This window comes from Ochotona princeps, chromosome 22 (genome assembly GCF_030435755.1).
Source record: "Ochotona princeps isolate mOchPri1 chromosome 22, mOchPri1.hap1, whole genome shotgun sequence".
NCBI lineage: Eukaryota > Metazoa > Chordata > Mammalia > Lagomorpha > Ochotonidae > Ochotona > Ochotona princeps.
The window spans coordinates 9,812,619-9,823,465 of NC_080853.1; positions in this window are offsets into that span (position 1 = coordinate 9,812,619).

Here is a 10,847-nt window from a genome sequence, read left to right on the forward strand (position 1 = left end):
GTGAAATAAATCTATAAAAAAAAAAGTCTGTCAGGTGTATGTAAATGAAAAAGAGCTCCTGAAATGACTTCCTGTTGGGAAAGGCAAGGTTTTCTGCAAACATGTCTTCTGCCCCTGCTGCATGAGCCAGGCTGGGCTCTGGGCACTGGGCAGAAGGAGCAAAATGAGACAGGCGCTTCATCCTGCAGGATCTGGCAAAACAGGCGGGGAGACAGTCACAAAGAGAAGCGCAGAATGGCTGGGGTGCAAGGCCCCTGGTACCCCCCCCCAAGTCACCCTCCCCTCCCAGAACCACACTTCCTGGAGCTCGCTGGGAACTCTGCCCTGCTCCCCTCACACGCTCTCCCCCCCAGTCTTCCGTCTGCAGCTCCCTCCCTGGCCTTCAACTGGGCTAAATGCTGCCGGCCACCAACTTGGGAAGGGGGGCTCTTCCAAGCTCCCATGACGCCTGCTTCTCAACTCCCACTTCCCCTGTGCCGCGGTTTTCATCATTCACAGCGGATTTCCTGTTTATATATCTATCCCTGCCTGCAAGCTAAGGGCATCCTTGGGACAGAACCCTTAGCTGCTGTGTTGGCAGTATTCACATTTTTTTTCTCTCTCTCTGTTTTAATCTATTTATTTGAAAGACAGAGTTACACAGAAAAAGAGCCAGAGAGATCTTCCATCTGCTGGTTCATGCTCCAGAAGGCTGTGGGAATTCCAGGGCTGGGCCTAGAACTTCATCTGGGTTTCCCATGTGGGCAGCAGGGGCCCAAACACATTTCTGGCTGCTTCCTCAGGCCATGAACAGGGAGCAGAGACTGGAAGGGAAGCAGCCTGGATATCAACTATTGCCACCCGGGATGTCAGTCTCACAGTTAGTAGCTTTATCTGCAATGTCCCAATACCAGTCCTTCAGGTATTTCTTAAACATAAAAATGTTAACACTAGAGGCTCAGCATGGTAGCCTAGCAGCTAAAGTCCTCACCTTGAATGCAAGGCATCCCATATAGGCTCTGGTTCTAATCCCGGCAGCTCCACTTCTCATCCAGCTCCCTGCTTGTGGCCTGGGAAAGCAGTCAAGGACGGCTCAAATCTTTGGGACCCTGCACCCATGTGGGAGACCCAGAAGAGACTCTGGGCTCTTGGCTTCGGACTGGCTCAGCTCCAGCTGTTGCAGTCACTTGGGGAATGAATCATCGGATGGAAGAACTTCCTCTCTGTCTCTTCTCCTCTCTGTATATCTGATTTTGCAATAAAAATAAATAAACCTATAAATAAATAAATAATGTGACAGTAATACTGGGATGCTGGAGTTAATCTGCTACCTGGGAAACTTGGACCAGCTGGTTCAAGTCCAGACTGATCCATCTAATCCAGCTCCCAGCTGATCTACCAAGGAAGCAGTAAGTGGGGGCTCAAGTGCTTGAACCTCTGTTACCACCTGGGAGACCTAGATGAAGCTCCTGGCTCCCCACTCCTGCCTGGCCTAGCCTTGGCAGGCATTTGGGGCGTGAACCAGTGGATGGAACATCTGTTTTTGCCTTTCTAAGGTATTTAATGTAATAACTATTTTAATTCTCACAACTACCCATTGAAGTGAGCGCTGTGATTTTTCTCACTCCCCAAATGTACACGTAGAAGCCCAAAGTCAGGAGAGGTTAAGTAAACCACCCAAGGTCACACAGCCAGTAAATGGCATAATAAGGATCCAAACAGAAGCTCCAGGGTGCCTGTGGGGTGGGGATGGATCTGGGACTGAGGTCTGAAGCCAGGGAGCCATTAGGGGAAGTATGTGAAAGAGCAGGAGCGGGCTTCGCAGACCTGAAAGCTGCCCATCAGGGCCACACCCGCCAGGAGCGGTGAGCAAGCTCTGGACCTTGTCCTACTGGCCCCTCCTTCCGCACTGGGATCGCCACCTCTGCAAGCCCAGCCCTGGCGCCCCAGGAGGAAAGCCCATTTCCCCTTTTGTGTGAAGCACCCCAAACCCCAGTTATACCATGCTCAGCCCAGCCCCACAGAGTGGGTTCAGAATCCTGCAGCTGTTTTAAAGAAAATGGATCCTTGGGCCCGGCAGCGTGGCCTAGCGGCTGAAGTCCTCACCTTGAACGCCCCGGGATCCCATATGGGCGCCGGTTCTAATCCCGGCAGCTCCACTTCCCATCCACCTCCCTGCTTGTGGCATGGGAAGGCAGTTGAGGACTGCCCAATGCATTGGGACACTGCACCCGCGTGGGAGACCTGGAAGAGGTTCCTGGTTCCCGGCTTCGGATCGGCGCGCACCGGCCCGTTGCGGCTCACTTGGGGAGTGAAACATCGGATGGAAGATCTTCCTCTCTGTCTCTCCTCCTCTCTGTATATCCGGCTTTCCAATAATAAAAAAATCTTTTTTAAAAAAAAAAAGAAAATGGATCCTGGAGCCCTGTTGTGGGTCAGCGGGTTAAGCTGCCGCATGCTACACTGCATCCCATGTTGATATGCGTGCCAGCTCAGGGCCCCCTCGCTCCCTGCTAATGTGCCTGGGAAAGCAGCAGGGGGTGGCCTAAGCACTTGGGGCCCTGCACCCACATGGGAGACGTGGCTGGGATTCCTGGACCAACCCCAGCCATCGTGGCCATTTGGGGAGTGAACCAATGTAGCGAAGATTCTTCTCTGCCTCGCCTTCTCTCTCTGTAACTTTCTCAAATAAAACCGCAAATCTTTTTCTTTTGAATGTTCTCAAAAATAAGTGAACGTGACCTTCTACCACCCACATTGATTTAAACATTTAAAATAATAAGTGTAGTAAGGCTATAATCTCAAAATAAAGGAGGGGCCTTTATAATGAAAGGTAACTTTATGCCACTCTTTTTTCCTTCAGGACTAAGAATCCACAACAATGTCTCATTGCAGCTAAGCCCCATTTGCAGCCTGACTGCACTACGGTCACCTGGGGGCTCTAAAAACCAACTCTCAGACGGGACAAGGAGTTCAGAAATAGCCCCGAGTCCACGTGGGAATCCAGCACACGGCGCAGACGGCATTTTTAACGAGGGGTAGGGAGGAGTGGGGAGGGAAGAAGACATTCTTCAATGTGGTGCGGGTTCAACTGACTGGCCATTCGGAAAAACGCAGGCTGCATCTCTCCCTCGCTGCAATCACCAAAACCAACTCCAGATGGATGGGAGAACGTACTGAAGACAGAGAGGAGGGAAGCATTAAAAGGATGACACGGGTATTGAGATGTCTTTCTTTTATGATCTGGAGGGAGAAAAGGGCCTTGAGCCAATGTTTACCAGCGCTGGCTGTCCAGCTCACAGTGTGCTGGGGCTGTGGGTGGGGACAAACCCAGGAACTGGAACATGGCTCCACGCTGTTAAGATTCCACTGACTGCTCATAAACCCTTGTAAAGCCCTTTGCTTTTTTTAGAAGATCTTCCATCCGATGATTCACTCCCCAAGTGAGCGCAACGGCTGGTGCTACACCGATCCAAAGCGAGGAGCCAGGAGCCAGGAACTTCTTCCAGGTCTCCCATGCAGGTGCAGGGTCCCAAGGCTATGGGCTGCCCTTGACTGCTTTCCCAGGCCACAAGCAGGGAGCTGGATGGGAAGTGGAGCCACCGGGATTAGAACCGGCGCCCATATGGGATCCTGGCATGTTCAAGGTGAGGACTTTAGCTGCTAGGCCACGCCGCCAGGCCCAGCCCTTTGCTTTTAAGACTCATCCTAGAGTGAAGACAGTACTCCTAAGCACAGAACAACAACAAATCTCAAAGCAGTTGCAGAGAACAGCAGTCAGTCTGATGACATCAAAATAAATGACAAAAACCAAACCCAGGGGTTCCAGTGGGAACCGGAAACAGAGGCACACTGTGTAAGGGCTCTGAGGCTTCAGGGAAGATCAACACTTAGGAACTAGACAGAGGTGGTAGTTGGACAACACTTGGCATCTCCCAAATGCTACTGAATTCCAAGTTGTAAGCTGGCTGATGTTATGTTCTGTGAATTTCAATAACAACAACAATGCACTTGTATTACTTTTTAAAGATTTTTATTTTTATTGGGAAATCAGATATATAGAGAGGAGGAGAGACATAGAGGAAGATCTGCCATCTAATGGTTCACTCCCCAAGTGGCTGTAACAGCTGGAGCTGTGCCAATCCAAAGTCAAGAGGCCAGGAGCCTCCTCTGGGTCTCCCACGCAGGTGCAGGGTCTCAAGGCTTTGGCCCATCCTTGACTGCTTTCCCAAGTCACAAGCAGGGAGGTGGATGGGAAGTGAAGCTGCGGGATTAGAACTAGCGCCCATATGGGATGCCGGTACATGCAAAGTGAGGACTTCAGCTGCTCAATTACCATCCCAGGCCCAACAATACAATTTTAAAAGAATTGATATTTTATGCTCTTTGTTTATTTGAAAAAGAATGGAGCAAGAGAAAGAGCTCCCGTTTGTCGTGCTGTGGGGTTGGGGCACAAGGCTGGGTGGCAGGGATTTACTCGTAGCAACAGTAGTGTAAAAAATTATCAGGGATAAATAGTAAATTAGTGTCTAGACGTGAGATTAGTTACACATATAATAGTAGTAGGAATACAAGAGTGCTGAGTAGTGATAAGGCAACCTTTCAACTATTAACATAACCGCTGTATTTGGCTTCTGTAATTGCTGCTTGGCTTTGCTGCACAAAGAGCAGGACCGGCGCCATGATGGGTCGGGGAGTAGGCCTGAGTTTCACTTCACTTCAAAGTTTCCTATTCCTCAGAGTGATGGAGTGGGCGGGGGAATGACCTTGGAGATGGGCCAATCAGGGGCATCCACACGTCCGCAAGTGGAATGTGGTGTGCACTGGTACAGGTTGCACGGGAAAGTGGCCTGCACCAGTATGAGTTATACGTGACCAAGATAAGAACTGCTTGCTGGAGAGGTGTTGTACGCGACTAGGAGGGAATAAAAAGAGTCTGCAAGAGACAGGTGGGGTCCTTGTCAAGACTCCACTGCGATGGAGTCATGGACCCTGGCTCGAGCTAGCATACAATTTCTTTGCTTTTGCATTGTTGCGTGTGGAACCTGTCTGTCTGTGACTCGGGGACCTTTCGGACCTTCCAGTGCCCTTTCCTAAATGCCCACAGAAGCCCAGAGCCTGGAACTCAGCTGTGGGCCACAGGAAGTCAAGCTCTCATGCGATCTCCTGCTGTCTCCCAGGGTACGCATTATCAGAAAGCTGGGTTAGGAGGGGAACCAAGACTGGACCCCAGGCACTCCAGAAGGGCTGCCTCAACCCGAAGCCCAATGCCCACCCCAAATACAATTTGTAAGCCTAATAAGAAAGCCTCAGAAACAAGACAAACAATGCCCCCAGAGAAAAAAGAAAAATGCAGCACATAGGAGGGGAAGAATGAATTTCCTTAATATATAAAGAGTTTCAACACAAACTAAGATGAAGACTCCGGCCCTGTGAGAGCCTGCAGCAATTGATAACCTCACACATTACTGGTGAGACTGTGAAGGGATGGAACTGGCGCCATGGCACAGCAGGCTAACCCTCTGCCTGCGGAGTTAATATCCCATGTGGGTGTAGTTCGAGTCCTAGCTACTCCACTTTTGCTCCAGTACACCAGCAAAGCCTGGATGAACCCCCTGGGTCTCTAACATCCCTGTGGGAGACCCAGAAGAAACTCCTGGCTCCTGGCTTTGGATTGGCTCAGCTCCAGCCATTGTGGCCATTTGGAGAGTGAACCAGCAGTTGGGAAGATTCTCTCTCTCTCCTTCTCTCTGTAATTCTGACTTCCAAATAAAAATAAATCATAAAACCGAAAGAAGAGCAGTTAGAATGTACGTTCCAACACCTCCTCCGCAGCGGTGATATCATTTCCATGCACCTGGGCAAGTCAGGCCCTGACCCTGAGTTTGGGGGGGGGGGTGTTTCTGCTTGGTGACCGTTGTTCATTTGTCCCAATCCAGGAAGCAAGAGAGGCAGGAGGCCCCAGGAGTGTGCCCTACCCCACCCTGTCAAGTCTTGAACCCCAGAGCTCCCAGTCCCCACCCCAGCCCCTGGGACTGGAGGACTCCTTCCCAGCTCCATCCTCGCCAGGGTGGGCCGACTACCTGAACGTGCCCTTGTAGGCCAGAAGTAAGGCCAAGAGGCGGCAGGGCTGGGCGGATGGTGGGGAGGGGAGCTGCTCCAGGGCAGTAGCCTTCTGACACAGGAGGCGGATGGGCCTCTGCTTCCCTGCCTGGGGTCTCACCACCCCCTCCCTACATACTCAGTGCCTGGCAGTTGGCGCCTCCTCACAATCAAGCATCATCCACATCTATGTGGATTCATCTTCCATCCCACTCGAGATTTGAAGGCATGCAGAAGATTCTGACGGGGGCATGGAGCAAGATGGGATCTAGCTTCTGCCTCCTTCGCATAGTCTGTGAGCAGCTCCTCGGCCTAGCGTGGGGAACACGGGAGAAGGAACCGAGCACCCTGGCCTTGCATTGGCTGGCGCTGCCTCTGCCCGCTGCCTCTCCCACAGGTGCGCAGGGTCTCCAGCCCAGCCTTCTGGCTCAGGCCTGGAAGACCTGGCAGAGGCGCTGAGCGCCCCCTGCTGGTAGCAAGTTTGAGCAGAGTAGACCAGTCCCCGCCTCTCACTACCTGGCTCATCAAAGGACCTAGACAGGTAGGTGTAACTGCTGCCCCTCTAGTTCTGAAAATCATGCCCACCTTCCCACCTGACCTGCCCATTCTGGTAGTTCCCACTCACTGAGTGCTTGGTTAGAACTCCACGGGAGCTCTTGTCCTGATGTAGGCACCATCACAGCCACTCATTGGTGCCACCAGCCTCAGAGGGGGCCTTCGAAGATCAGAGTCCAGCAAGAAGAGTTGGAAGTGGTCCCAGCAGGCAGCGGGCACTAGTGACTGGCGGCAGAGGGCCTGGTTTCATCAGACAGTGGTGGTCCAGTCTTCCTGGCGATCGCATCACTTGCTACTACACTCCAGTGCAGGTCAGCCCCACCTTACAGCAGAGGAGCTGAGGCTGAGAGAACAGCCTCTCTGCACCTTGAGGAGTGGGGCAGCATGACTGGAACCCCCCACAAAACAGACTCCAGGGCCTAGACTTCCACCACGTATCCTGTCACCTGGTGAGACAAGGCACTGGGGAAACCGAGGCAGGATAAGCGACTGGCCTCAGAGCCTGTAACAAATATGACGGCCCAGGAGGCCCTGTGTGAAGAGACAGGATGCTGAACTGCGATGGTGACTTGCTCAAGGTCACACCGAACCAATCAGTAGAGAACTGCTTCTGTGTGGGGGTGTGGGGCTGCAGCCGCCAGCCACTTCCCTCTTGTCTTTCTCGTCAGGCATCCCAGTCTGGCGCCGCTTGCTTCTGGGCCGGCATCAGCACAGCTGTCAAAATCAAGGTTTGTAGCTGTCATTCAGTCTGAGCAAGGTTCAGCACTGGATCCGTGGCGGATGCAGAGTTCAAACCAGGCTGTGTGCCTTTAGGCCTGGTGTCCTTGGTGGAGTTTCCTCACCACCTACAACTCCCCTTCCATCACCTCCAGAATGGGAACAGTGGGGGCCAGTGTTGTGGCACAGTGGGTAAAGCTGCCACTTGCAATGCCAGCATCCTCTATGGGTATCAGTTCATGTCCCCACAGCTCCATTTTGGATAAAGTTCCCTGTTAATGGTTTGGGAAAGGCAACAGAAGATGATCCAAATGTTTGGATCCCTGCCAACCACATGGGAGACCTGGAAAAAGCTCCTGGATTTTGGCTTCAGCCTGGCACAGCCCCAGCTGTTGCAGCCATCTGCGGAGTGAACCAGTGAGCGGAGGATCTAATGCTTGACTTTCAAATAAATCAATCTGTTAAAACACGTAACTAGAATGGGGGTGGTGATGCATGCCTTGCAGGCCACTGTGAGAATGGAATACGATAGCATGTGTGTAACAGAAGGCACACAGTAGGTGCTCAGCGATGTGAGATTTGTTTTTTCCCTTGTAGATACTTGATGCCTGCTGCATACATCCTGTTGCCCGGAAATTCTCACCTTTGCTTCCAAGGTAGTCCACGGACCTGTGCAAATGTCTCAGTGCTGGGTGGGGCTGAGGCAAGGGACAGGTCCTAAGGCCCTCACACACAGGCACAGCAAGGTGCCAGAAGTGACATCAGTGCAGCTGTGATGGTCAACGAGAGCTCTGCTTGAGAGCTGCCACTGTCGTATACATGCACCAGTTCGAGGCCCGGCTGCTCCATTTCCCATCCAGCTCCCTGACACTGTGCCTGGGAAGGCAGTGGAAGACGGCTCCAATCCTTGGGCCTCTGCACCCACATGAGAGCTGGAAGAAGCTACTGGCTTCATACTGGCCCAGCTCTGGCCCTGTGGCCATTTGGGGAGAGAGTCAGTGGATAGGAGACCTTCTCTCTCTCTCCTTTAACTTTGCCTTTCACATAACTAAATAGCTGTGCTGCCAAGGCACGGCTACAGGAGGATGCCAGGCACCTTTCCTGGGCACCTGCAGTGTTTCTCACACTGTCCCATTGAATCCTCCCGGCCAGCGCATGGAGCTGCCCTCATGGTGACCTGAGAACCACAGGCCTGGCGTCACCTGCAGCGCTGGCCTCCCGAGGCCGGTTCTAGTGCTGGGCTGCTCCACTACCAACCCAGCATCCTGCTGATACGCCTCAAAGAGCAGAGGAGGCTGGGGAGCCTGGGTCCCTACCATCCACATGGAAAGCCCAGATGAAGCTCCCGATTCCCGGCTGTGGCCAAGCACAGTCCTGGATGTTACAGACATTTAGGGAGTGACCAGAAGATGGAAATTCCTCCCCACCCCCAACCTGCCTGGCCCTGGCCCTCTGCCTTTCAAATAAATATCTTTTTATTTTTAGATTTTTTTTTTAATTGGAAAGTCAGATATACAGAGAAGAGGAGAGACAGAAGAAGATCTTTCGTTCATTGATTCACTCCCCAAGTGACTGCAATGGCTGCTGCATATAGCAGGAGCCGATCTGAAGCCAGAAGAGGAATAGCACCTACCAAAACCAAAGGCAAATGTGAAGAACATCCCAGTAAAAAGACAACAGAAGACTAAGCCAATGAACAACCCATTCCTAAAACGACAGGACCAAAGTACCATCCATACATATTAACCCTGAATGTAAATGGCTTAAGCTCAAACGCCATAGATTAGTAGACTGGATTAAAAAACAAAACCCATCTATTTATTGTCAAGAAGAGACACTCTTCACCGACAAAAATCAGTGGAAACTATATCGCATGGGTTTTGTTGTTTTCTGTTAGTTTCATCTCTTCAAAACACTTTCTTCTGATTAAATCATTCAGTGACTCGTAGATCATACAGTGGCATCATTTTTTGCAAGAAGGTTCTTGATTTTCATTCCTTCAACTACACGTTAGTCATTTAGTAGCATGTTATTTAACTTCATAGTGTTGTTAATTTCTTTTTTCTTCCTGATGTTGATTTTGTTTTATGGTCTTTCATTTAAGGGGATGTATAGTACCTGTGTAATGGAGACTGTCATATCTAGTAAAACGTCATTTAACTTCATAGCGTTGTAAATTTCTATTTTTCTTTCTATTGTTGATTTTGTATTGTGACTTTTCATTTGAGGGGATGTACAGTAGCTGTGAAATGGAGACTAACATCCAGATGTGAGGATACAATGTAGTATGCATTTCTACTTCCAGACAAAGATGGACTTACAATGAAACTGTTCACTATATCTTGACAATAGGATGCTGGACTCTCTGCCGTTGTCCATGCCCGCAATGATGGACATATGACTGAGTATGAAGAACTACGTTAGTAATGATATAGAGGAACTGGGGGGGGAGGGAACTGGGGAGGGGATAAGGGAAATGCCAGGAGCCTATGGAATTGTATCATAAGATGATAATAATAGGGCCTGGCAGCGTGGCCTAGCGGCTAAAGTCCTCGCCTTGAACGCCCTGGGATCCCATATGGGCGCCAGTTCTAATCCCGGCAGCTCCACTTCCCATTCAGCTCCCTGCTTGTGGCCTGGGAAAGCAGTTGAGGACGGCCCAATGCACTGGGACCCTGCACCCGCGTGGGAGACCTGGAAGAGGTTCCAGGTTCCCGGCTTCGGATCGGCGCGCACCAGCCCGTTGCGGCTCACTTGGGAAGTGAATCATCGGACGGAAGATCTTCCTCTCTGTCTCTCCTCCTCTCTGTATATCTGGCTGTAATAAAATGAATAAATCTTAAAAAAAAAAGATGATAATAATATTAAAATGTAAAAAAAAAAAAAAAAAGAGCAAAGAAAGAGGGAAAGAATAGATTCCCACCACACCTGGGGACGTAACACACTTGATTAGAATATGGTCAAAGCGGGCAGCAATAATAAAAAGGCCCTTTGGCTAAAACGGTATCGGCAACATCAACTTCCAAGCTCACATTGGTAATAAACAGACAAGGCCTAAATAGATACAGAATCTCAGCGGGATTGTCCGGTGTCCATGCAAAGGGAAGTGGAGCTGCATTCAGGTGGTTGTAGAGACAACCGCTGGGTCCTCCCGTGCAGCGGGAAATTCCTTGCAGCCCCGCCTGCAATGGACAATACTCTTCACACCTTTCTGTCTTTCACACCCATCACACAGATTCCAGCAAAACCCTTTTAACAAAAAACAAAGAGGGAGAACTACAGAGATGCGGGGGATCAGAACGGGACGCCTCTTTCCCACTCTAGTGCAACACGTTGAAGGTGGCGTGGCAGAGGCGCCGGATCCTCTTCCTACTCCCCAGCACAGCGGGAGGCCATGCCCAGACCCCCCAGGCCCCTGGACTCGGCTCGTCCGACCCCTTCCTGGATGAGATCCGGTCCCCCCGAGACCCTCCCACCGGCACACATCAAACCAC